This window comes from Talpa occidentalis, unplaced genomic scaffold (genome assembly GCF_014898055.3).
Source record: "Talpa occidentalis isolate TD23 unplaced genomic scaffold, MPIMG_talOcc4v2.1 talOcc4.15, whole genome shotgun sequence".
In the NCBI taxonomy this organism is placed as follows: domain Eukaryota; kingdom Metazoa; phylum Chordata; class Mammalia; order Eulipotyphla; family Talpidae; genus Talpa; species Talpa occidentalis.
This window is the reverse complement of record NW_023601543.1, coordinates 64,094,540-64,121,745: the sequence shown is the minus strand read 5'-3', so window position 1 is coordinate 64,121,745 and position 27,206 is coordinate 64,094,540. Positions and strand designations below refer to the sequence as shown.

The 27,206-nt window shown below is 52.5% G+C and overlaps 1 long non-coding RNA gene across 1 annotated transcript; it reads right to left on the bottom strand.

Moving 5' to 3' along the window:
• Positions 1-687: 687 nt before the first annotated feature.
• On the bottom strand, positions 688-19,231 carry LOC119246743 (uncharacterized). Its single transcript, XR_005125546.2, has 3 exons — positions 19,179-19,231; positions 12,317-12,460; positions 688-944 (listed from the first exon to the last, which is right to left on the bottom strand). It is a non-coding gene; the product is annotated as an uncharacterized LOC119246743 (long non-coding RNA).
• Between the last annotated feature and the right edge of the window lie 7,975 nt (positions 19,232-27,206).

The following is a 27,206-nucleotide window of genomic DNA, read 5'->3' as shown; positions in this document are numbered from 1 at the left end:
TTTTTAAAATTTGCTTTGCGAAAGACTGAAGGAGGAACAGAAACGTAAGCAGCATAAAATCACACTTGTTTCCCAGATCCAGATGCCAGGAGGCCCGGACACCCTGGATCTGCTAAGTCAGCCAGAGGGCCAGCCAGTGGCCTCAGCTTGGCCTAACTCTCCCTACTCCCAGCCTCTGAGAGGCAGACATCATCTCTCTCCAGGGCCTGTGGGGACCTTTCCTTGTCCTTCTGCCACGGGGATGACACCTCCCAGGCACCCCCCCCCTTGGTCTCTTCCCCACGGTGTGAGGGCGCAGCTAGCCTGTGGATGATTTGCAGGACAGCTTGGTTGACAGCCAGCAAATAATAGAGCTCTCTGGGTCTGTGTTATCTAATCCACCTACCTCTGGAGCTTCCCTTGGCAACTCACTCAGGAAGCACCCTTCCCCCCACACCATCTGGAAGTGGTTTTTGAAAAATCGACTCATTATTGTTAAAAAGCAACACGTAGGCTTTGGCAAGATACAGTTACAACAGCAGCCCCTAGACTGTAAGTTCCTGGAAGGTAGGGGTGCTTACTTTGTGCCCTATCTGACACATAGGAGGAGCTGGATGAATGACTATGGAATGAAAGAGGCATGAATGCATTTATAATAAGGGCGTGCTGTTATTTCTGCATAACAAATTATTCCAAATTTAGCAGGTGAACAACCATTTTATTATGCTGGAAGTTTCCATGGGCTGGAGATTTGGACAGAGCATGGTAGTATGATGCCTTGTGTCTCTACTGCATGATGTCTGGGGTCTCAGTTGAGAAGATATGAAGGTTTGGGGTTCGGAATCATCTAGGCTCTTTCACTCACGTCTCGTGCTTGGGCTGAAATGACTCAAAGTCTGGACTCAGCTGGGACTGTGGAGCTGTGGACTCAGCTAAGCACTGTGGATCATGTGGCCTTTGTTAACCTTTAATAAAAGAACAGCAAGGTTAGAGGTAAGCCAAAATGCATTCTCTTGGAAATAGCAGAGAATTGCAAATAGGGGAGCAAAGGTTCAGGTTAGAAACCCAAAATATGTCCCAAGAAGGGACCCAGGTTGGGGGGGCTCTTAAGGAGAGAAAAAGAAGGATACATTAACAGCTGAGGTCATGGTTGAGGTCACGGTCACTTGGGTCACAAGGTGAAAAATAAGCCCAAGATCACTTTTATCAGTCCTTTTAATCTGGCTAGTCTCCCTGCTGGCTTCTTAGAACACTGGTGGTCTGGCCCAGTTCAGGGATTTGGTTTCATTCACAGGGGATGGCATTTTTTCCGGCTGTGTCTTACTCCAGCCCTATTTCAAAATGGCTGTAGTGATGTGAACCTTTCACACCTCTGTATGTAGATGGGGCTTCCTCACAGCATGGCCAGCCAAAGGTCATCAGCGTTCTTATGAAGGTGACTCAGGGCTCTAAGGACAAACTGCCTCACCTCCTATGACCCAGCAAGTTCATACTCTTAGGTGAAGGTGTCATCAGCAGATCCAGATTCAAGGGGAGGTGAAACAGACTCCACCCTTCATTTGAAGGAGTGTCAGCAAACTATGAAAGTGTGTTTTAAAACCACCACAGAGCCTGAACGATGAGAAAGCCCTGTCTTCTTAGGCTTTCGCATTCCTTCCTTCAACAGAATTTATATTATGCATCTACCAATGTATTAAGCCCCGGGTTGGGGGATTTCTGGGGGATGAGCAAAACAGATATTGTCTCTGCCCTTGTCTAGTCTGTATTCTACTAGAGAAGGCAGACATTAAGCAAATTAACACCTAATCAAATCCACAGTTACAGGGGCCTCCCCGGTGGCACAGTAGGTTGAACATTGCACTAGGAGGCAATCCATAGGCTCTGCAGCGCAAGTTCGATCCCCGGCCAGCCAAGGGAGAAACCCACATGGCGCAGCAGACCTCTCCTGTCTCATCCACTGCTTCCCTCAGCAGTGTATTTCAGGCAGTCTGCCTGTTCTGTTCCCCACTCTGTCTCTGGTGGATCCTCTCACCCCCCACATCTCTGGCCTGTACCCCAGCTCTTGTATGCATAAATAAATAAATCTTTAAAAACAAACAAACAAAACAAATCCACAGTTACAGATCATGATATAAGTACCATGGAGGGGGCGGGTACCCTGAAAAAAAAAACAGGGGGACTTAATTTAGATGGGAAGCATAATCTGACGCAAGGTTTTGAGTGCAAGTAGTTTCTTCGGAGGCAATTCTTGGAAGCACCCTAGGACAATGAGGACATGAGAGCCAGGAAGGAAGTGAGAGAATATATTCATAAATAGGTTGCCACTGAGGGAGGACGGCCTTCCATGCCAGGGGATACTTCCCGTTGACCACGTCGGATTGTCCACCCTGAAGGATGAGGAAGCTGGTGTATCTACCCACCAAATCCTAACCGGCAGAGTTAGGGGCACAGTTGTGGGCTACCCACTCAGGCAGCCAGGGAGAGCTTCAGGCAAGGGTTCCCAAGTGCTCCCGAGGTGCCTGCCCCAAGAGGATAAGATGGTCCTCCTTAAACAAGTGATCTTCACAAAGAGGCCTCCAAGGTCAAGAGCAAATATTTGTCTGTGGGAGATGTGGCTTTTCACCCAATGCCACCTTGGTGCCAGTACTCAGCAGTCTTAGATAGCGGTGCTTTTTTGGTTTTCCTCCTGAAGCCTATGGATTCTCAGTGACTGTCCACACTCACCACTCCTCCCCGTTGTGACTAATGGGAAGACACACTGGCCAAACTGCTGACAGGCCGGCAAGCTGAGGTTGTTGTGCCACAAGAACGTTTGCCCTTCGTGTGAGGTTAACTGCCAGGAGCTCACAAGGCCAGACTCTGCAACTCTGGTCTCAGCTGAGCTTAGCCGCAGAGGCGGGCCCACCCGAAGTTACAGGACACAATTCACACGGGGGGAGTTTTGTGGGGGAGTGTTCCTTCATGTTTTTCAGTTTCCTCAGAGGAAGGCACTGCAGGGAAAACAAGTGACACCCTTTGTCCACCCTTGTCCAGGGGCGGATACGTTAGCTGGAGACCATGCTCTTCACCAGTGCACAGTTCACGGTCCAGCTGCCAGGTGGCTCTCCAGCTCTGGACGGGTTGGTGAGAGTCCAAGAAAACGCACGCAGTTCCTGCGCAAAGCTGTGCCCCACTAGGCTCCTCGGAATCCCAGGGCTGCCGAGAACTGTGGGTGACGGTACAAAAACACCATTTAATCATCTAGAGCCACGGGAGGAAAAATGAGTGAACTGCTGAAAGAAAAAGTATTCTTGCTAAGACAATATAATACTCTTTTCTTTTCAAATAGCGAAATGGAATTTCTGTAACATTTTCAAACAGCGTTTGTCTTAATGACCCTCTTAAAGCATCTTTTTCCAATTCAACTGTTACCAAATGTCAAGTATATGCCATGCCCTGGGTTAAGCAATTTTTGAAGTGAAAAATACGAAAAATAGTGACTGCTGTGGTGGTGAAGGCGCTTGGCAGTGTGGGTAACTGAAGTCACCGAATGCAGCCCTGGGCCACTTGTCAGCGTGTTTCTCGGCTCGCTCCCTGGCACTTACCTGAGGGGCCTGCGGCTCCTCAGTGTTCTCCCCACAGCTCCCATCCTCACCTGGCTCACTGCCACCCTGAGGACAGCAATCCGGTTTGTGTGTGTGAGAGAGAGAGACAGAGACAGAGAGAGAGAGAGAGAGAGAGAGAGAGAGAGAGAGATGATGAAGAGGAGAGGCGAGCAGGGAAGGGCAGGGAGCAGAGAATAGGGGAGGAGAGAAGATTTGACTGGGCTGGAAAAAGCCAGGAAGTCAAATTCCTAACCCAGTGACAAATAAAATTCCAGCTGCACCAAGAAAGAGCAGTGGTGAAATCATTCACACTCGGAATTCCTGTCGGCGGAAAATAAACTCACCCTCGCTGATGAACGGAAATTTAGGGAAAGGGGTGTCCAGAATTCCAGGCCCCTCATCCCAGTCCCTGCCATAGGGCACAGGAGACTTGGTGGCTTGAGAAAGGAAGCTGAGGGTCTGGGTGACAAAGGCACCCACAGAAACCTTTAGGCCCAGTTGCTAACAGTTGGGAGAGGTGGAGCAAAGAGGCCGGAATGAGGCAGGGAAACAGTGGGAAGTCAGAGGAAAGGGAAGAGCAAGTGGCCGAGGGCCAGGAGGGCAGGGAGGGGCATGGAGCTGGAGCTAGAAGCCCAGAAGCCCTGGTTGGTGGGTGATTTGAAGAAGACACCCTGCAAGTCCTGGTTGAGGAAGAAGAAGGAAGGAAGACAGCTGTTATGCTCAGGGGAAGGAAAATAAAACCCCAGGTGAGGCTTTTGAAGCGGTTTCAACAGCGATCGGAAATGGGGCCTGTGTGGTACAGAAAAGACTTAGAAGAGCTGGAATCCTGGGTCTGAGGCCCCACTCCCCCATGCCCAGTGTCTGGGTGCCCCCAGAGGTTGGGCATGGCTGAAAGCCACTCAGGTTTCCACCTCCTCCCCAACCAACCATCCTTCTGCCTTCTCACACCAGTTCCTGTGAGTCCCTGTCAGTCTGTCTGGCAGCTGATGGGAGGGGCACTTGAGCAGACCGGGAGGAGGACAGGCCCCAGAAGCCCCTGTTACTAACTGTAAGCGTCCCTCCCCAATTTTGGACTGCCTCCACTGTGACTCTCTTTGGAGGCCCACCCTCAGAGAGTCAGAAACATCTAGAAGTTTCTAGCCACACTCCCAGGGCCGTCCTTAGCCAACTGTGATGAGAGTACAACAGGTTGGATCTCTCACTAGGACAGACTCTGAGGTGTGACTTACTCTCCAGAGCTGCCCTCCCCCACTCATGGGATCGGGCTGAGGCTCCCCTCTGCAGCAGGACTGTGTCTGCCATTGCTCTCCTCCCCTTCCTGGCGCTACTTCTTCTATACCCTCTCGGTACGTCCCAGAAAAAAAAAAAAATCACTTCCACACAAATCTTCCTCTCAGAGTTTGCTTCTGGGGAAATGGAAGTCATCGCCACCCCGCACCCGCACACGGAGCTGGGCAACAACAGCTTCTTCTGCAGGTGCACACCTTACACGGGGCCCCTCGGCTGGTCCTCAGGAGGAAGGAGCCGGCCACACTGGTAGTGAGCCTGGCACAGAGGAGGAAGCGATCACAGGGCTCAGAAGGGACTTGCCCAGGATGGCAGAGGTGGTGAGCCCAGATGTCGCTAGCTCCAGCGCCAGTGTTCTTGACACCCCGCTGAAACAAGATGGGGGCTGTAGGCTCTCCTGTGGTGAGCCTTGCTGCGCCTGAAAGGAGCCAGCGTAATATCTCCAGGAGCCTGGCAGCCAGGGGCCATCTGGGGCCAGCCCGGTACACAGGACGGTGACCAAGGAGGTAAGGGAAGCTCCGTCTTGCCTCTGTCTTGGCGGGCTTGCCCCAGGAGCCAGTTTCCCGAAGCACTGCTGGACAGACAAGCACCCCAAGACCTCCTGCTAGAGACTCACTGGTTAACCAAACTCCCCAATCTCCATGTGTTTTTTTAAGACAACCCCCCAAAGACAGCACTTACTAGGAGGAGTTCAGAAGCTGCCAAAAACACCCTATGAATAAATGTTCAGGGTTCCATCCGGAGACGCCCACGGTGACTGATGAGTCATCAGATGACCAGCTGTCACCACAGAGCGCTATATATAGAAGGAGAAGGCCGGAGGGTGCCTGGGACCCAACGCAGGGAGGAGGGAGGAGCAACTCGAAGGCTCGCCTGGCTGGGGGGAGGGCCCCGAGTACCTGGAAAATGCACCCTCAGCTCCCCCAAATAACAGAATCTGGGTCAGCGATTCCCCGACACAGAATGCTGCTGGAACCGGAGGCAGGCAGCAGTCGGGCCGGACGCGACGCTGCCAGCGCGGATGATGATCGCCGCTAATGACGGTAATGGGAGAAAAATGGTTCAGGCAACTTCCCGCACAGCACTGCCTGCTCTTCCCATACATGCGGACGGCGGACTTCTTAATATCACCGCCCAAGAGGAGGCTCCGGACCCCAGGCTTGGTTAGGCCGGGCCCACGCTGTCCTGTACGATCGCCACGAGTCACATGCGGCTACTGTGCACTTGCAACGCGGCCCATCCGCACTGATGAGCTGTGAGCATAGAATACACACTGGATAGCAAACAGTCATCCCCACCCCCCCAAAAAGAAAAGAATAAAATAGCCTATTAATAATGTTTTCCTGATTACATATTGTAATGATAAAATTCAGGGTATCCTGAATTAAATTAGATATAGTACTCAAAATCATTTCACCTGTTTTCTTTTCACCTTTTTAATGCAGCTGCCAGAACATTTCAAGTGACATAGACAGCTCCTATTTGTGACTTGCATTCTATTTCTATTGGACAGCACTGGATTACAGGCTAGAGGCCAGAACCTTCAGGAAATCCTGGCTATGCCCTCTCCTGACAAATGAAGCCTGCTTCCTGGTTCAAGGCTGAGGGAGGCCAAGGCTGCTCTCCAGACAATGCCAGTGGCCAGCGTAGCTCTGCATTCCAGTCCCGGGGGGCCCAGGTGACACACAGAAACTGCTGAGTGTCTGCGAACTTCAAACTTTCCCCTCAGAGCTTCTGAAAGCCCACAGCTCTCCTGGAAAAGGATGAAGGATCACCCCTGACCATGACTTCTCCCTTCCCCACCTAACTCCCAAAGAGAGTTCCATGCTCTTGACTACATACAATGAGGCCACTTCTCAAATGAATCAGCCCTTTTCCCTCACATATGCAAACAGCAGAGTCAAGCAAAGGAAAGAAAGGAAATGAGAAACTGAAAGAGAAATGCAGAGGAGAAACGAAAGTGCACAGCAAGAGGGAGAAACTCTGTTGCAGAGACAGACACACAGATGTCATATTCTCTGCCTGCCAGGCCTGGGAGAGGGCCTGGGCCTGGGCCTATGCTTGTGTGTACTCGTGGGGGGGGGGGGGGATGTTCATGTTGAGCATGAGCAAGTGCTAGAGAAAGATTCAAGAATAAGGCTCAAGAATGAGGCAGTCAGAGAAACAGAACAGAGAAGAGATAAGGAGCGCAGGAGGCAAAACCAAACTGTGTGCAGAAGCCGGGTGTGCGTGCAGGGGGTGGGGCTGTGGGGGAGGTTGTCAGTCTCCCTCTTGTGGCAAGGGCTGCCCTTTCTTTCCGAGTCAGCTACAATTATTCACAGGACGATGGAAAGAATGTAGCAAAATAAAAAAACGCATCGGTCCAGGCACACACTGGCTTCAGTGTGACAGAAACAGCCCTGGAAGGAGGAAGGGCTGCCTACCTTAGCCCTAGGAGCAGGCTGGGCTTCAGGTGGCTTCAGTGGGGGGTGCTTTTCTGCTGGCTGGGTATCTCCAGCATTGACAGATTTGGGGTTGAACTGCATACCACCAGGGGTCAGGCCTGGGAGATCTATGTTGGTGCAAGAGGAATGGGGTTCACCAGTCTGGCCAGGCCTGATAGCACCAAAAGACCACATCTCCTCTGGGGCCAGGCAAGGGGCTGCCCTGCTGCCTGGGCCTCTTCCCACCCCCTACTGATTGACACTGCGCCAGCCTCCCGCATGTCCTGAGCAGACCCTCACTGGCTAGTCCAGGGTCTCTAGGTGCCACCAGTTAATCCAGTCAAAGCAGCTTCATGTGCTATCCAGGCAGGCTGGGGAAGAGGGGCAGCCCCTACTGCAGAACTCCCACCACTCTCAGGCAATTACATTTAGGGAGAGTTCTAGGACCCTGTGCCAGCCCTGGTAACCTCCCTGGAAGAGGCCTTTCTTAAATGTGTGTTTGCTCAGGCTGTCATAACAAATCGCCATAGGACATTTAAGACTGGGCGGCCTTAACAACAGCGATGGATTATTTCACAGTTGCAGAAGCTAGAAGCCCAAGATCAGGCTTGGTTTCTCCTGAGGCCTCTCTCCTGGGCTGGCGGACGGCTGCCTCTGACGGTGTCCTCACCAGGCGTTTCTCCTGTGCAGGATTATCCCTGGGGTCTTCTACATGTCCAAAGTTCCTGCTCTTATAAGGACGCTAGTCAGATTGGATTAGGACCCACTTCAATGGCCACATTTTAATTGACTCACCTTTTTAAAGGCCTTGTCTCCAAGTACAGTCACATTTTGTGGGACTGGGAGTTGGGACTTCGACATATGGGTTTGGGAGGGACACAAGTCAGTCCACAGTAACAAAGAACAGAGAAAGATGAGGCCACGCCTGCAGAAGGGTGGGGTGGGTGTTTAGAGAGTTCAGAGCGGACCCCTCCGACTCCTTGTCTATGCTTGGGGCCACGTTACATGTATTGACACCGAAGGCAACAATTCTTTGGGACAGGGCATTTGGGAGTGTGTCCTCATGTTTGATAGTTTCTGTCTTCCCTAAGACGGGGGATTTTGTATCTTCAACTCCAGTTGGACCGGCTCTTAGCAGCAAACCATAATGGGAGCAGAAGAGAGGCTATTAGGCAAGATTCTGGGTCCCTACTCATTTTGTATCTTGTCACCAATGAAAGTGACTAGAATGAATCTGAGCTTAATTCAGAGACGCTTTCAAATTAAAAAAAAAAAAAAAGAAAGAAAGAAAAGAGAAAGCGCTATGTCAGATTGCATTTTCCAAGATGGCCATAACAAGATTTTCTTCCCACGTGCCCTTCTTCACAGTCTATGTCACTCTTCCCCTCCAGTGCTGAGTGCACAGCCCCCTTGCTTCTGGGGGGTTGGTGACAATGGTAGAAGTGTCACTATAGGACTCCCAAGGCTTTCTCTCGGACGACACTTGCTTTTAGAAAGCCGCCGTGTTGTGTGGACGCGCAGGCCCCACTGGGAAGCCTCATGGAGGTGTTCCAATCCATGCCCAGCTGGGGTCCCCGCTAACAGCCAGGCTCCGTGGCCACCCATGGGAATGAGAAAGGAAGCCCTCGATAAGCCTCAGCTCAGGCATTGTCTGATGACAACGGCATGAGACAGAGAGAGAGACACACACAGAGAGAGAGGAAACAGCCTAACTCAGGGTGGTCAACCCCCAGAACAGCAAGAGAGAATACGAAAATCATAGCTGCCTTTGTGGTTGTTTTTTTAAGTCACTAAGTTTGGAGTGGTTCATTGTGCCAATAAATAACCACAGCCTGGGCCCAACACACATACACACACACACACGTGCACAAAAGTGCCCCCTTATGGGGCCTGTTTACAGCCTCCTAGCAGCAGACCTGGGGCCAGAATGACAGGATTCAAATCCCTTTCCCGCCACTTCTTAGCTATATGGCCTTGGATGCAAAATTCGACCCTTCTGCCTCAGTTTCCTCATCTCCCTACAGGGAACCATACTCGGCCCCTCTATGGGATGGGAGCTGGGATGAAACGCGTAACTCACATCAAGTGCCCAGATCTGTGCCAGGCGTGCATCAAAAGCTCAATAACTGCTTGCTGTGATGTTATTAGTCAACACCTCCCTTTCCGCTTCCTAACAGGTGGGCCGAGAAACATGTCATTTCTGGCAGATGCTCCACTGACCATCTTTTTCCATCACACTGAGGTCACTGCTCTGCCCCACACTTATTTGTTTTGTAAAAATATCAGCAGCTGGGCCCCAGGCCCTTCCCCAGCCCTGGGGGAAGTAGTTCCCCTCCCACTGTGGTATTTGATTTCTGTTCCCTACCACTGTCTTCTCTCCCCTTTGCCTTGCAAACCATAGAGGAGCAGAACATTGGCTAAGAGCACACCTCAATACCTGCTTTGAAAGTCCCTTGGCCCCGCCCAGCCTCAGAGCGGTGGGGCACAGGACAGGACAGGCAAGCAACAGCGGTGCTGGTTGGTTGCAGAGAAGATACTTCCTGAAGTCCCTCGTGCACCTCCTTTTGCGTGTGTGTGGACATGGCAACTCTGGGGCACCTGGTTCCTAGGGTGTCCACAACCTGCAAAAGACCAGGGGGCCATGCCAGACTGGTTCCAGCTGGGGCAAGTCCTCCTAGCTGCTCTAAGGGCCCTCGGGCTACCAGCAGAGGTCAAGTCCTTCTTCTTAGGAGTTGGAGAACTCGGGCTAGAGGGGGAGGGGAGAGGGGTGTAGGGCAGAGCAAGATAAAGTCAGAAGCAGTGACTCTTTCTGTCCACAAGGGCCCCGCTGCCTTTTTCTCTGGGGCAACCCCTTAGCTCTGCCCCACCCTAAACCCTCTGTCTGGGGCACCCACGCTTCTTGGACTTTCCAGCTTTCTCACTTTGGAGGACCCAACCTCACAGTGACTTACAAGCTCATTTTTGCCCTCTCCTCTTCTTTCTCACTCTCCACCGGCAGTGGTTGAAGGGTTTCCCTTCCTGGCATGACCACCAGAGCCGGAGCCACAGGCATCTCCTCCCCCTCGCCCACCCCCCCCCCGCCCCCCCCCGCCATTGCAGCCTTGTGATAAGTCACTAGCTCTCTCCTCAGCCTAGTCCCTGCCCCAATCCCTTGGGCCACCTTGAAAAATGACCCTTAGTCTCTAATAAACCAACAGGTTCTTTTAGAAAGAATACCTGGAATGTTCTTTGCAGTGAAACACTTTGTCAATAAAAGCGTTATAGGTATCTGGGCCTACACAAATCTCTGTTGTAGGGGACAGTCATGCCCCTCCTTGTACAATGGTAAGTGTCCTTGGCCCCCTGCCCACTAAACGCCAGTAGCACCCCCTAGTATTGTGTTATAGGCACGGTGAGGGGCACCACGGGACCCCTAAACCTGCCTGCTGTAAATGGGTTCTGCCATCTGCCGCATCAAGACAAAATATACTCTAGTGCATAAGACCTTCAAGAGAAAGGAACTTTAATAATACAATTAGTGTGCAACAGGAGCACCAAAAGTTACCTACCCCCTTGCGGGTAAACGCACAGCCACACAGGGTTGGCCGAAAGGAGGGCCACTGAGGCCTGAAAACTTGCCACAAGTCTAAGGCACATCCTGGTGGGGACCCATAGTAAAGGGACCGAAGGGAGCACGCAAGTCTCGGATGAAAGCAGCAAAATCAAAATACAAGTGAAGATAGAGGCTGCCACTGTCCGCCTCCCCACAGGTCTCTCACTCACGGCTGTTTCAAGTGTCTCCTTCCATGTCCCCCAAGTCCCTGGTGCAAGCCCAAGCCCAAGGCTTCTTCTTCACGTGTCTTTCTGTTCCACGTGCCTCCTCCAGGTCTTCTTCCTCCATCTCTCTCCATTTCTTTTGCAGCCACTTCCTTCAATTCTTTCTCCCAGTCTCTTCTTAGCTTCACACTGTTACAATTTCTAGCTTCACCTCCCTGTCCAGCTCCATCCTTCTTTAGGGTCTTACAATTGTGTTACAATTGTATTACAATCATGACAACTAAAAATATACCCCAATTACCAAATCCCCCCAAGGGGAGCAAAGGCCCCTGGAGGAGAAAGCACTGTTCATCTCCAGATAAAATTCTCTGTAATCCACAGTCACAGAGCAGCATCTCCCTGCTGGAACCAGGCTGCATGCAGCTCAGCAACTGTGCCCCACACTCCAGGGTGCTGCGCTGCGAGAAGGGGCACCGAGCCCAGCGGAGGAGCTCAGTCCCCAGCTCCCTTCCTCTTTACTCAGGTTTGGGTGTGGGTGCCCCTGACACATCATTCACACCAAGGCGTTTACTGAGAAATCATTTGTATAATTCCACACCTCCATTTCCATCATTGCATCACTTTAAAAATAGAAAAGCAACCGTTTGGGGTTGCATTGGAACTGTGTGTTCTTCAAGGTCTACTGAGTTAAAATTCCCAGTTTAACTCTGCATGCTAAGCTTGTCCGCCTCTACTGTGAGTTTGGTGTTTGTAACTTAAAAGCGGGAGGCAGGGGGTGGGTAATAATCTTTTAAAGAAAGTACCTGTGCAGGGCCTCCCCAGTGGCGCAGCGGTTAGTGCTGGGCTGCGAAGCTGCCCGCAGCCTCTGCAGCACTGGTTCGATCCCCGGCCACCTGCGAGGGTCCCACATGGCGCGCAGACCTCTCCTGCCGCCCGCTGCTCCCCTCAGCAGTGTACTTCGTCATTCTGCCTGCTCTGCTCCCCGCTCTGGCTCTGGTGAATTCTCTCACCCTCCCGCGCTTCTAACTGTACCCAGTGCTTGTATAAATAAACAAACAAATAAATAAATAAATAAAATCTTTAAAAAAAAAAAAAAAGAAGTAATAAGAAAGTACCTGTGCAGTACCTGTGGAGGCATCTACTTTTCAATATAACGTGGAAATGCTAGCACCTTCCACCTGACCCCTGAGCTACCTTTTTACCAAAATCCACTGCCAAGGTAGCACGAAGCTTGGATCAACCAAGGAAAGTAACATCCCTTTCGACAGGGATGTGACTTTGACCCACCTGCCGACAAGGATGCAGCCAATGCCCGTGGATTTCTCTGAAGGAGGCCCAGATACCTTTGGAAGTTCTCCTTGGAATCACATTCATCACTGGTGGTTTCTTGCTGATGTTTTAGAATCCTCATCTCACAGAGATGGCCTAGGCCTGAAAAATTGGGGGTCTTTAGTGTTTGGAGGTTCACCTTTTGAGGAGTCGATGAAACTTATGGCCTCTTTTCCCAGAAGAAGACACACACCCACTCACACACACTTCCACACACATTCACCAAGCCTATCCAGGGGTCGTCAATTAAGAACCCTGCCCAGGTTTACCCCAAGAAGGAATCTTGGGGTTGGGCGGCACATGCAGATATGATGGGGTTCCAGGGGTTAAGGATAACAACTATGGAGTGGGTGTTCCTGAGCCAACAAGCCAAGAGCCTTGTAAAGATGATGGCCGCTGTACACAGCGCCATTAGTTTGCAAATACAGCAAAAATAATGACAGAAAGCTCCCAGAGCCGCTGTCGCTCCTGAGCAACCCCCATTGATGGAGACGACTAAGGAGAGAGCCCATAAAGCAAAGTGGCCTTGAAAACCTCAAAACCCATTGCCCCCAAAAGTGAAACAACTCGCGTTGACGGCAATCCCTGGAGCGAAGGCCACCACCTTGCCAGAGCTGGTGCGAGGCGTCGCGCACTCCCATGGCTTTCCCGGGCCTTGCTCCAGCAGCCCCAGCAGTCCCGCCGCACCCTGCGAGGAGGGCAGGGCTGTAGTATCTTCCCCACGCAGAGGCGGCAACAAAAAAGGAAGGTGCAGTGAGCAGAAGTGACGCCTGAGAGAACACATCCGTCAGCAGGGGTGGAGCTGGAAGGAGAACTGGCCCCCCTAGTCCAACGCGCCTCAGAGCCAGGAGGAGGCCTTGCACCATCACGGGGCTATGAACGCGCAGCAAGTGCGGACTCCCCCGTTGCCCCAGAGCCTTCAAGCCCCGCCTCCCACGCCCCCACAGCCCAGCCGGGCAGGAAAGGGGATTGTACTAAAGGTTCTTTTCTGAAATCGGTGCGTGGAGCCTGAGGTTTAGATTGGGACCGCTGCCTCCGAACCTTTCCCACCCTTCCCTGCCTTCCTTCAGAGAGGGGTTGGAGGGGGTTTGTGTGAGATGGGTGGGGAGAGGGGAGAGAGAAAGGAAGAAAAGACAAAGGCAAGTGGTATGAAAGGGAAGCCGTGCTGGTACCGGTGAGGAAGGAGAGAACTGAGCAGAGGCGGGCAGAAGCTGGGTGGATGGGGAGCAGCCCGGGGCCCCTGCGTTTGCCCCTCAGGCCGGCACTGCCGCCAGCAACACTCAGTCCCAGTTTTAGCAAAGGGTTAGCCACTGCTTACCATCTGGTTCTTTCCATTCTCCTTGACATCTGCCCCCCTCCCCAGCAGTCCTAAGTCAGTACCATTTATTTTAAGTTTGAGGGCTTTTTATTTTTCAATTCCCCAAGACCCCTGAGCTCGACAGGAGATTCAGTCCTGCCTTTTCCACAATCAGCTGCAAAGCCACGGGTACGTTGCTTTCCCTTGTTACTCATCAGTTTCCTCGCCTGTCACTGGAGGGAATACCACGTTACCCCATCGGGTTGCTGGGCGGAATCCATGAAGGCAGACAGAGACGCTCTGGGCAGCGTCTGCCCCTAACTACATAATACCCCACTTCACCCCCTTAGTATATGCAGAGTGTGTGTGCCTGCCGGACTCCCAGCTTCCACCCCCTTGACTCTCAGTTTTTTTTCTGGTCCCAGAACCCATTTTCTACCAGAATGCAAAAAAGCCCGGGAGTGTCAGGCAATTACCAATCCCCAGAAAGTAGCCCTTCACCAGGGGCCTCCCTGGTGGCACAAGGGGTTAAGCACAGCACTATGAAGCTATGGGAAGCCACTGCAGCACAGGTTCAATCCCTGGCCAGGGAGCTACCCACATGGTGCAGCAGACCTCTCCTGGCTCACCCGCTGCTCCCCTCAGCAGTGTCTTCCGTCCATCTACCTGTTCTGTTCCCTGCTCTTTCTCCGGTGAATCATCTCACACCCCCACACCTCTGGCCTACACCCCAGTTCTTGTATGCATAAATAAATAAATCTTTAAAAAAATAAAGTAGCCCCTCACCAGAGGGTAGTGGATAAATACCTCAGTTCCCTCCTGCCTCCGTTGGACTAACTGAAGTCCCCGTTCCTCCTGTGTCCCAGAGCCCCCCCCCCCAGCAGGAATAAGCGTCTGTACCTTGCAGGACAGCACACTTGATCAGCCACCTGTCCGGGCCCCTTCTCCTGCTCTTCCACTGGCACTTCAGGGTCCCCCACTCCCCATTATCAGCCTGTACTAGGATCCTGGTATCCAGGTCTGCTTGTGAGGCACAAGCTGATGAGATGCTACCTACCATTATTTATTATCTTGGAAGAAACACAAAAACAAAACACCCTCCACTCTCCCTTATACCTTTGTAAGCTTCCCCCCACCCCCACCCCCACCCTCTTCACCGCTGGCAACATCAGTTAGGCTATCAATTCCCACTAGTTTATTTTTATTTTCCTTTGCCAGTTCTTCCGCTTTGCCTCCTGATATTACCTGATATTGGATGTGAAATCATCCAATATTTGTCTTGCTCTTTCTGACTGACTTCTCTTCGCATAACGCCTTCGAGTTCCTTCCCTTTCACTGCAAATGGCGAAATCTCATCTTTCCTGATGGCCAAATAGTGTTCCATTGTGTATACACCACATCTTCCTTACCAGTGGGCACTTAGGTTGCTTCCCTATCTTAACTATTGTAAATAATGCCCAATATTTTGGGGGGCATAATATTTACATTATTATTGTAAATAATGCCCAATATTTGGGCCAATATTCTTATGGCTGATCCCCACTTCTGGTACCAGTTTCCACATGGGCTGGGTTATCCTGAAGTAACAAGCAATCTCCCAAATCTCACCCTGGATCATTCTCTCCACATGCTATTTTTAACTCACGGAAGCTAGACCAGGGGCCCTTGCGGTGAGAGCAGCACGTCATGCTTACCGTGCTTTCGAATATTCCATGGGACAAGGTCCCCCAAGTGAGAGGAGGCTGTCGTAGATATGGCCACGGGGAGGTTTGATTCACCAGAGGCCATATCTGTAACCATCCACCACACAAAGGCGAGCGAAATGTCTCCCCGCCTACAAGAAACGCCTTCATTTACCTTTCAGACCTTTCTCCTCAGCACCGCCTTCTTTTGATTTGCTCTTCTAACGGGTCAAGCCTGGCTTTATTGCATACCCTATGGCCTAGCAATTTCACTTCCAGGTATAGGGCAAAGAGAAGTGACTGCATATGTTTACCAAGAGCAGGGCACACAAAGGCACATGCCAGTTTTATTCATAACAGTCCCAAATCGGAAACAACCCAAATGCCCATCAAGAGAACAGAGAAAGTGACCACGATGTGGCATGCACAGGGACACCACCTGCATGGGCACAAGGACAACAGCGTGGATGGATGTCCCAGGCGATGCTGAGCGAAAGGAACCAGACGCTGCAATACACGCAGTGGTCTATTTACTGGAGGCTCAAAAACAGACAAAATAGGTCTATACCGCTGCAAGTCCAAATAAGTTACCTTTGGGGGACTATCAACTGGGAGGGCGCATAAGGGAGCTTTGGGGGTGGCGCTGGCAACGTCCCACATCTCCAGGCGATCACAGATGAATGCATACATAAAAAGTCGTGGACCTATACACTTCGGATGGGTGGACTTTACTGTACGTAGGTTAAATAGTCATTGTTTTTAAGGTACAAAATTAGAAGCTTCCTTAGAAGAGGTTTCCTTGTTTGGGAACTCAGGACTGGGTGGCAGGCAGAAAAGGGGGCCCAAGGAGGGGTGGGTGGGAGCCCCAGCCAGGCCTTCCCCACCTCAGAAGCCAGCAGGGAGAAGACCTGGCCCCAAGGCCTGGGAGGGGGGTACTTAGGGCTGGTGCACAGTGGGGATAGCCTGAGGACTCCTCCATGGGGAGGGAACTGCTGTGAAGAGCCTTTGTTCCGGGAGTTGATCAAGGAAACGAGCTGGTAATGAACAGCAGAAATAACAATAATTAATAATGGGCAGAATAAAAATGGATTTCAAATCCTGCAGCTAATTTGCCAGGAGACTTATTCCTGCGGCAGGCAGCTGCTCTCCCCTGTCAGACTGCTGAGTAAACCGGGAAGTGGCAGGACGGAGCCAGCCAGCTCAGCGAGGTGGGGGGGGGGGGGCCGGGCAGGAGGGAGGGAGGAGGGACAGGGAGCTGCAATAACCCTGGGAAGTAGGAATAGCAAAGACTTGTATGGTTATTAGGTTTGGCATGGACTCTGCACCCCACTTGCAAAGGTAGGAGACCCCCAAAGTCAACAATGCCTCTCAGGTGCTTTGTAGCCTCCCCTGCCAGAGGAATCACAGGGGGTGGGACGTGGCCTTGCACATTTGGACCTTTGGCACTATCCCCACCCATACTGCCCCTCTCCAGGAGGCAAGGGTGGGGGGAGCAGGGAAGATGGAAGATCACACAACAATGGAAGGAAAACCCTTGTCACAGAAGGAAGATTCTAATTGGAACCCGCAAAGCTCCAGAAAGGTTATCTTTCCGGTTCCCATTGCACAGAGCACAACGAACTGCGGCCCCACCCATAAACTCTCACTGCCTTTTTCCTCCACCCCACCCCCCTCCAGCCTGCCCAGCCTGGCCCCCAAAGGCTGACTTTATAGCTTTCTCTCTCCTTTAGAAATGAGTGTTCAGGGATCTTTCTAGCTTCTTCCAGGAGGGGGGCAAAAGACAGCCTGAGCAGTCTATGTTGGTTTTTGTTTGTTTTTTTTTTTTTTTAAGATTTATTTATTTATTTATTTATTTATACAAGCACTGGGTACAGTCAGAAGCGCAGGAGGGTGAGAGAATTCACCAGAGCCAGAGCGGGGAGCAGAGCAGGCAGAAGGACCGAAGTACACTGCTGAGGGGAGCAGCGGGCGGCAAGAGAGGTCTGCGCGCCATGCGGGACCCTCCTCCGGTGGCCGGGAGCAGCCAGGGATCAGCCGGGGATTGAACCGGTGCCCTAGAGGCTGCGGGCAGCTTTGCAACCCAGTGCTCAACCGCTGCACCACCAGGGAGGCCCTATGTTGGTTTTTTATGTGAGATTGCGAGAGGAGGGGCCACGGCTTGGATGTGAGGCCCAAATATATTAAAGACCTGCTCAGACCAGTGTCTTTGGGTGACCTTGTCCGTGTCCAGGGAGAAAAATATTTATGTTCCCCCCAGTCTAGCCCGGACTTCCCAGGGCTTCTCCCCTGCCCTTCCCCTGAGGGTCCAGCCTCCCCGTCCAGTGTTTGAGGAAACCATCTATCCTCCCCAGCTCTGCATCTCACTTTGCTCCTCTACATGCTCATCAGGTGTGCGGGAAACCAAAACCTATGTGTACATCTCCGGCTTCTGCCATGAGTCTGTTGGAGGCTCGATGCCTTAACCTGGAGGCTGGCTGACTCACGTTTAGGGAACTCCTCAATCCCCACTACTTGAGTGGCTGCCCAGATTGACAAATGGATGTCTCTCTTTTCGACTTCAGCGAAGTGGATTCTTCTTGCTAAAGGCTAAGTACTCGCTGAGTTGCAAGTTTTAGAAAACGAGGCCATTGTGGGGCTATTTCTGAGGGAAAGAAAGGCCGGCAGTGCCGGTGCCAGCCCCGTCCACTCCCACAAGAATTGGGCACCATTATGTTTACATCGGGGAAAATTCCATCTCCTATTTCAAAAACAGCTGAATCCGGCTACATCTTGCACAAAAGTATACAGTGTGAAAAGAGGGTGAGGGTTTAACTCTTAGAGACAGCTCAGGGCAAGTGACCAAAAGGCAGTTGTGGGTGAAAATGACATGGCAGCATTGTAGGAGGCCTTGGCTGGTGAAGCCCCTGCAGCCAGGGCATAGGCATAAGGTAAACGGGGTGGGAGAGAGGATCTACCGTGGCACCCAACTGAGTTCAGTCTGTCTCCTGGCTTCCAGGAAGGGGTTAGAAGAGAGAGAGACTGAGCTCATGGTAGTTTTTTAAGCTAGTTGTCTTCATTTGCTGAGGCTTCTAGAACAAAACCCCACCGACTGGGTGACTTAAACAATAGAGTTTTATTGTCCCACAGTTCTGGAGACTGGAAGTCCAAGATTCAACACTCAGCAGGGTTTGTTTCTGAGGCCTCTCTCCTTGGCTTGTAGACAGCCATCTTCTCCCGGTCTCTTCACATCATCTTCCCTCTGTGAGCATCTGTGTCCTAATTTCCTCTTCTCATGAGGACACCCATTTCAGGGATCAGTCAGATTGGCTTAATCTGTGAACATACATGACCAACTTGGCCCAATCAGAGTGAATATCAATGCTTGGGCTGGGACACAGTCTCTCTTCTGGGTTGGGTTGGTTGTGAGAGTACGCAAGGTTTAGAGTACAACAGCTGGAACTGAGGTAGGAGGGGAACAGGGTGCCAAAAGTTCCAGGGATTTGGGTGGGGTGGGGGAAGGGCAGGAAACATTCACTGTGTGCAGCCACATGGCCCATCCAGAGGAAGCAGAGCAAGGAAGAGGTGCTGTTGCCGTATTAGGTCCTGGATCAATCCTTACCTGAAGTAGGTTACCCCTGAACCATTGAATAACATAAACCAATAAATCCGCCTTTTGCTAACACTGGTATGGGGTAGATTTACATTGGAAAAAAATCACTAAGTGATACAATTTCTTTTAGATCCTCCAAACAATTGAGCCCATGATAACAGTCATATTCACTGAATACAGAAGAATCAGAGAGTCTCAACCTGTGAAGATTTTGTAGATAAGAAAACTGGGACCAGGGGAAAGAAGACTCACCAATCTTAGTGGCAGTGCCGGGGTGACAGACTCGGTCTCCAGTCTGGAGCAGTTCCTACTGCGCAGAAGGGAAAGAGGCCACTGTGCCTCCTGCCCTGCCCTCCCCCACTGCCCTGGGGGAGAAGGAGGGGCCAGAGAAAGCCAGTGCAAAGCCACAGCGCCCTCAGCCCCCCAAACAGGAAGACTTGGTTGCAAGCCAGGAGGCCAGAGAGGCAGGGAGGCAGGAAGCTGAGCGGCTCCGTGTCAACCGCACGTGATGAGGAACCTCGGCTCTGAGCAAGAAGTTGGGGCAGAGATGGCGAGCAGCTGCCAGCCAGGCAGCAGGATGTCAGTGTAACCCAGGCCTCGGAGGACCTGCTCCAAAGAGCCCTCTGCCCTCAGAAAGGCTGTCGCCAGGTGGAATGGTGGAGTTGGCACATCCAGTAGGGGCAGAAATATGTGGCCCCTGGAACAGAAGAGTCAGACATTTGTCATAAGCAAAAGCTTGTGACCATCTGTGTGGCTGGGCTTTTCTATAGAGGCCAGGGGCATTTCATTCCTCGGTGCTGCTGTCCTGAGGGAAGTGAACGTCAAGCTCCAGAAGCCATCTGGGATCACGAAGTGACTTTGGATTCGGCACTTAATCAGCTATCTACTGCTGCATAACAAATCACCCCATAACTTAGTGGTTCAAAACAACATGATCTAAGTCATTTTTTCTCGTGGTCCTTGGGGTTAACTGGACTCAGCTTTCCAGTTCTTGCTCTTGTTCGTGTGTGTGGTCAGATGGTGGCTGGGGCTGGAATCATCCGAAGGTTTCCTTACTCACATGGCTGGTACCTGGGCTGGGAGGGCATCAACATGTGGTATCGCACAATACCGGAGATACCTTGGGCCTCACTCTGACACATGGTGGTTTCAGGGTAGCCAAGCTTCTTACCTGCAGCCCAAGGCTCCGAAGACCTGGGAAGAGAGAGAGAACCAGGTGGAAACAATATTGCCCTGTGTGACCCAGCCTCAGAAGTCACGTGACAGCTCTGCCTCATTCATTTCATTAGAAGACAGCCCGGCCCATATCCAAGGAGAGGGGACTTAGACGCTACCTGCTTAGAAGGATGGGTGAAGAATGTTCGGACAGGGTTTTAAAACACCAGAGAAGCCACACTGGCAGAGCATCAAGGTCAAGTGCCTGGGTCTCTGACTCATGCAATCCCAGAGCTGAACTTTGTAAAATGAGAGAGAAAGCCAGTTCTGTCATGGACATGCTGCTGGCATGTGGGGTTTTCCCAGTTACTCTCCACCCAACCTGATCCTAAGTAACACAGAGAGCAAGAACTGCCATGTCCTGTTCCTGGCACAACAGACCAGCTCTCAGACCAACACTGGCTGAGGGCGAATAGGCGGGCTGAGGGCAGTCGAGGGCTGTGGGGCAGAGACGAGCGGGACTTCAGATCTAGTGTCGTGTGAGTTCACCTGTACTTGTTAGGCCGTGTCCTGATGTCTACCTGCTAAAAATGAGAAAGCACGCGAAGGGAACCTAAGCAAGCCGAGCGCAAATGGAATCAGTGAAGGGTAAGTCCAGGGCATAAGCAGGCTAAAGAATACCCGAAACACCTCCCCTGGTGGCGCAGCGGTTGAGCGCTGGGCTGCGAAGCTGCCCACAGCCTCTGAGCGCCGGTTCGATCCCCGGCCGCTAGCGAGAGTCCCACATGGCCACAGACCTCTCCTGCCGCCCGCTGCTCCCCTCAGCAGTGTACTTCGGTCCTTCTGCCTGCTCTGCTCCCCGCTCTGGCTCTGGTGAATTCTCTCACCCTCCCGTGCTTCTGACTGTACCCAGTGCTTGTATAAATAAATAAATCTTGAAAAAAAGAAAGAAAAAAAAAAAGAAGGCCCGAAACAAAGGCTCTTGGACGTGACTAAGGTGCACGTGCTGGCTCTAGGCCGTGTCATAAAAAAGTCCTTTGTCTTGGGAGGCTGCTCTCTCCCCTCCCCCACCTGCTTTCCTACCCTCCCTCCCTCTCTTTCTCCCCCTTTTCCTCTTTCTCTTCCCTCCCCTCCCTGCCTCGTGTGCTTCCTGTTTTCCTCCTCTTTCTCTGGCCCCTTCCTCTTCTCGCCCCCCACCTCCTCTGCCTCTTCCCATGCACCCTTCAGCCCACAGTCTTAGCACCTTCCCCAAGGAAACCAGAAATGTTCTGACTCCCTAGGTGGAGGACAGAGAACATCGGGCCATCCATGGGCCCCGAGGCCTTGGCAGGCCAGAGGGATGCGGTGCCTCCCCACCCGCCCTCCTCCGCCCTCACCACTTCTACCCGTGCTCTGCTCACCTGGTCACATTCTCCCCCCGCCCTGCCTTTGCACACACTGTCCTCTCGTAGAGGCAGGACATGTCCTACTTGTCACCACCCAACTCCAATGTCACTCCCCTAGCCAATGCCCAGCCTAGACCTACATAGCAAGCCCCAGTGGAGAAGGGGCCCTACCCGCATGCTCCCAGAAGCCTGTGCAATCCTCTGCCAGAAGATTCACCCCACTGGGTTGGAACCATCTGCTGTGGTCTCCACCGAGAGACGACTTGCAGGCATGATAGTTCTTTGAAAAAGCCTTCCAGAACATCTGCGAAGGCAGCTCTACTGGCTCAGTCTTCCCTGAATGACAGCAAAGACTAAGCCCAGAAAGGGTGTCTCTGGTGTGGTAACCCTGGGCAGGAGCAGGGGGGCACCTTCTTGACATCTCTCAGACCAAGGCAGCCCCCTAAAGGGAGCCCTGGGTGTTCCCTGGGCTGGGTCCCTCGAATTTGAGTTTTGGACATGTTTTGCGATGTCTCTTCCACTCTTTCCCTAGACACTTCTGTAATGATAGGTGGTGTTTTTCAGATACAGCCACAGCATTATTTCTAGTCCCATCTGCTCTTCCGGAATCTTGCCACTGCCATCAAGAGGTGGAATGTCTTCCTCCTCTGCCCTTGAACCTGGGTGGTTTGGTGATTGTTCCAACCAACAGAATATGGTGGAGGTGATGTGCCATGACCTTCGTGAAATACAAACAACCCCATCTGCTGCCTCCTCCCCCTCCCCGCCCTGTATGGGCACTCTCTCCCTCTTTCTCTCTCAGGATGCACACATTGGAGCACAGCTGCCATGCTGTGAGGCAACCCAAGCCACCAGGAGAAGTCCCGTGTAGGTGTTTGGCCAACAGCCCCCGCTAAGGGCTCAGCTGACAGCCAGCTTCAACTGCCAGACATATGAGCGAGCGTGTCTCCTTCCAGGATGAGCTTGCTTGCCTGACAAACAGGCTCCCCCAGTGTCTGCAGCAGCAGAGAAGCCCCGGGCAGAAAGCGAAAGGCACAGATGCGTGGCTGGTGCTTTGGGTGAGATGCTGTCAGGGTGAGCTGCTCGAAGCCCTCGAGGAACTGTCCGCCACAGCCACAGCTGGAAGTGGAGACCAGGCCGCGGGGAAGAGAGCCAGGGCACCAGAGGCAAATGATCCAGCAAGTTCCCGCGTATGCAAAATGGAAATCAGAACGGGCCGTTGTGAGGATTAAACCCCATAACCCATGCAAAGCACAAGACCCGTGGGAAACACTCAATAAACGTTACTCTAGTAAGAACAAAAAAGCTTCCACAGTCCCGCGAAGACTTCCCGGAGTCTCCAGCAGGCTGACTGCTCCTGACAGCCCTGACTTCCAAAGGCGAGCACCGGGTGCCTGAGAGGGGTGTTGGGGAATTCTGAAAACTTGGCTTTTTAGATGAAGGTTGGTTCAACACCACAATATTGAGAACGGACGGGAATGAGAGCAGTTTTCCTGCCATGGCGGGGAGGGGGGATAAAGGTTCCACCAGTTTGACAGATTGGCTGTCAGCGGAAGGGTCTCCACGCTGACTGGAGGCCAGGGACAGGCCTGGGCGCTCATGGTATGGGGACAGGAGAGGCACAGAAACCCAGGAGAAGGTGATGGCGGAGGTGGGGGGAACAGGGAGGGCGAGGGGAGGAGAGGGGCTGGGGCCCTGCTCCACCACAGCCACATTGAGCGTGGAACTGCACAGGAAAAGTGGTCGTGGCTAAAAGGGACCTTGGCAACGGGCCCAAGATGGACCCAGGGCCTGCAAACCTAGCACCATGGAGAGAGCAGTGAAGAACAGCCAAGAGGCTGGAGCCCCACAGCTCCGGGTCTGATAGAAGGGCCCAGCAGAGGCATGTGACAGACACCATGCGAGGCCTCTGGACCCAAGGCCGAGGCCAGCCCAGGACAGCGGGGCCCATGTTCCAGTGCAGAAAGAACAAGCCCGACTCGGCTAAGGCCAGCGAGTCCAGTGGGTGGGGCCGGGAAACAGGGCGGCACATAGGCACAGGGTCCTAGTTCAATGCCAGACCACATAGGACACCCTCCCCCTGCCCTTCCCCCTCTCCCTGCCAGGGTTGCAGCCCACGCCAGCACAGAAAGGGCAAGAAAGAATCCTGCAGGGGTGGCACTGGCCTCAGAGTGACAAGAATTCCAGCCCAAGGTGAGAATTGCTTTGACCTGGCGTGTTTAAGGTGTCCTCCATCAGCAGAAATGGGGGCTCAAGAGCCCTGTTAAGACTGCATTTGGGGGCACTAAAGAGAAGCTACCTCAGGGCACACCTGCGCGCCAGGAGATGAGAACTTCAACCTGCTCCGCGAAGCTTTGCTCAAGGGTGGGGAATAACAGGGGAGAATTAAGTCAGAGCAGAGCTCACACATAAATAATCCAGTTGACAAGCTGTGACTTGCTCCCCAGGGTCCATGTCCCCGCGGGAGGCACACCCACAGGAGGGGGCCAGGCAGAGAAGGAGGGGCAGGATGTCAGGAGTCTGTCCAAAAGAAGACAAAAAAAAAAAACGTGCCACTCTCCTTTTTGGATCCTGCTGCCTTTCTCAACAACTCTTAATTACCAGCAATCAGCTCTTAATTACCTACAACAAGAGAGACCAGGGAAAACACAGATAAATGAAATCCAGAGATAATCCCCAAACCCCAATTTGGTCGATAACATCATCCAACTTCCCCAAGTAACCTCTTGCTGGGACTCCTGATCATCAGACAAGTTGAGGAGTAGAATGAGCCCCAATTCCTGGTCGTTCTCTGCCCTGGCCCTGGCCACCTCCCATTGATGCAGGGGGAGAAGCCCGTGGGCCCTAAATAATGCCCAACTGGTCCTCTTTCCTCCTTTTCCTGGGAGGCGGCTGCCAGACCCCCTGGACGGCTGCCAGATGCCAAGCCTCCTGGCACTGGACTGTTTTCTCTGTGTTTGCCCAACAAATAGGAGAGCTGGCTGTGAATTCAAGCCACCTTGGAGAACAGGAAGGGAGGACAGGCTCCAGGACAAGGGCGTCTGGCCCAGGGTGCTCCAGGGGATGCTGCGGCCTCCACGTGTCCTGCAGACCCAGGGGCCTCTTTGTCCACCCCTGAGGCAGGATGACCACCCAGAATGGTGGGGGATGGGGGCAGCGCTAAGGCAGAGCAGAGCCTGGAGCAACAGAGGGAATAGAGAAAAGGTCGTGTTTCCCATGGGTCCCCCACAGTCAGGGTTCTTCAGTGTTCTCTCCTCTAGAATGGGCAGGCAGGGCATTCCCTCAGGCCCCTTGCCAAAGGTCAAATTGTGACCCAAGGGCACCGGAAACTGTGTCCAAATCTAACCAAAAAGAAAAAAATAGGGGGCAGGGCAGTCACAGAATTAATAACACACCCCTCAACTCCCTCCTTCCCTTCATCGCCCCTGCCCCCTGCTCCCAGGCACGGCCAAGACAGTTGTCAAGGGTGTCCTTTCAAGTTCAGAGGAGTGAAAGTCCAGGCCAAACCCGAACGCGGCCTCCCTTTCCTGACTTGTCTTTCTTCTGACTGTCCAGTTAATGCAGAGAACAGGCCAACCCTCGCTCCCGCAGGCCTCGTTCATGAACCCGCAGTAGCAGCAAGCCTGGCTTGTTATTTCAGGAAACCTGGAAGTTGCGCGTTCCCCACCATTGGGCAAATCCCCCACAAAATGTCCTTTCCTCCCGCTCCCCCTCCCACCCCGACTGCACAGCTGAGGGCAGCAGCTGAAGAAATTTCCAGTGCCCAGAGCAGTCCTGCTGCGCAGCCTGTCCAAAGGACACCCCCACTGCACGCCCACCAGCCTGTACTCGTCCTCCTCCCAGAGCTCTCTGGAGTTGGGGGGCAGGGCGTCCCCCAGGGAGTGCTGGGAGGAGGCGGCCTACCTGAGGGAGGACTGAACGAGAAGCTGGCATCAGGTGGCCCACATCCCTGGTCTGAGGCGCAATGCAGCAGCCTGGTTTGAAGGGGAGGCAAAGGAATGCCAAGAGGCCGCAGTGGGGGACTGGGGTGGCTGTAGCCTCATCCACCCCCACGCCAGCCGGCCCTGACCAGGCCCCGGCCCCTTCCGCCCTCTAAGTGGCCATTAATTCAGCCAGCACTAACTCGATTTTGTCACAGGGAGACAGGAATAATTTTTCTCCAGTCCTTTGCTTCCACTACGTCTATCTCCTCTGATGGGGACGGTCGGTTGTCCCTCTTGAGGTCAGATTTTCAGGCTCTTTGACCTTTTACTCATCTAATGACAACTTGAGTAAGGGAGGGAGAGGCCAAGGGGGAGAGAGAGCAAAGCACAGGCTCCGTTCCTTCTAGCCAAAGTCAATGTGGTGGGGGGGTGCATTTTACATCTTTCCTGACACCTGGTGGCCCAGGACCCTGAAGATCCATGGGGTGCAGCAGGCCAATGGCCCTGCTTTCCCAAATGATGGGAAATCAAATAATGCGGGAAAGTTTTAGAAGGGAAGAGAAGAAAGAGCGAGAAAGACAGCATCTGATGTCCCCCGCTGAGGAGGCTGACATCACTCTCTGCCAAGCAGAAATTGCCTCCCTTTCTCCAAGCCAGCATTCTGATTATTTCAATCAGCCTAATAACGTGTACGTTTGAGACAGCTGCCTTGGCGGTCGGGAGAGTTTGGCTTTTCTGCTGGCTCCTGCAGAAGCACAATTTTTGCTCACCGAAGTTCACATGCAGCTAGGGAAAAAGGGATTGGATGGATTTCCTGACCCCAAGATACAACCATTTGGGAATTGGCTCGGGGTCCAGCAGTCTCTTCGAATTGACTGGCCCCGCTGCTGGGGCTAGTTCAGGACACTCGTCCTCTCCGCTGGTTCCCTGCAGAACAATAGGAACTGGCTAGACTTGGGTTCCCATGATTCCTGTTTGCACCCGTGGGGTGCGCCGTGTCTGATTGTCCCGTCCCCCCCCCCACTGCTTGTTGCCTCATGCTCGGCATGAGCAGAAGGGTTGCCAACAAGGCTATAAACCTCGGCAGTAGCAGAGAGAGAGGGCAGGCGGAGGCTGGGGGTCCACATCGTGCAACAGAGCCCAGAGAAACGGGCGCAATTTATTTCAAAGGGCCATGTTTAACTCAAAGTGGCTCTCAGGGTACCCAAAGTTGAAATAAGGCTCCTTTCAGGCACACACACACAAAAAAAAAATCAGAAGGGCATCTGAGAAAGTAAACCAAACTATTATACAGAACTGTATTTATTAGAATAATAACTCTCAAATTTCGAGTGCCTGCTATGAACGGGAGCAGAGCCAGGAGCTGTTGCATGCATTACTTCATTTAATCCTCACAAGTAATGCAGATATTGCAATCACTATTTTCCATTTCACAAATCTGGAAAACCCTCCTGTGAGTAAATTGCTTTCTGCAATTGCAAATGTTCCCTTCTCTGTGCCTATGTGTTTTAAAAACACATGCGGGGCCTCCCTGGTGGCGCAAGGGGTTAAGCACAGCACTTTGAAGCTATCCACAGCCTCTACAACACGGGTTCGATCCCCAGCCAGGGAGGTACCCACATGGCGCAGCAGACCTCTCCTGTCTCGCCCGCTGCTCCCCTCAGCAGTGTGTTTCAGTCAATCTGCCTGTTCTGTTCCCCACTCTGTCTCTGGTGGATCCTCTCACCCCCACATCTCTGGCCTGTACCCCAGTTCTTGTATGCATAAATAAATAAATCTTTAAAAAAATAATTAAAAAATAATAAAAAACACCTGCG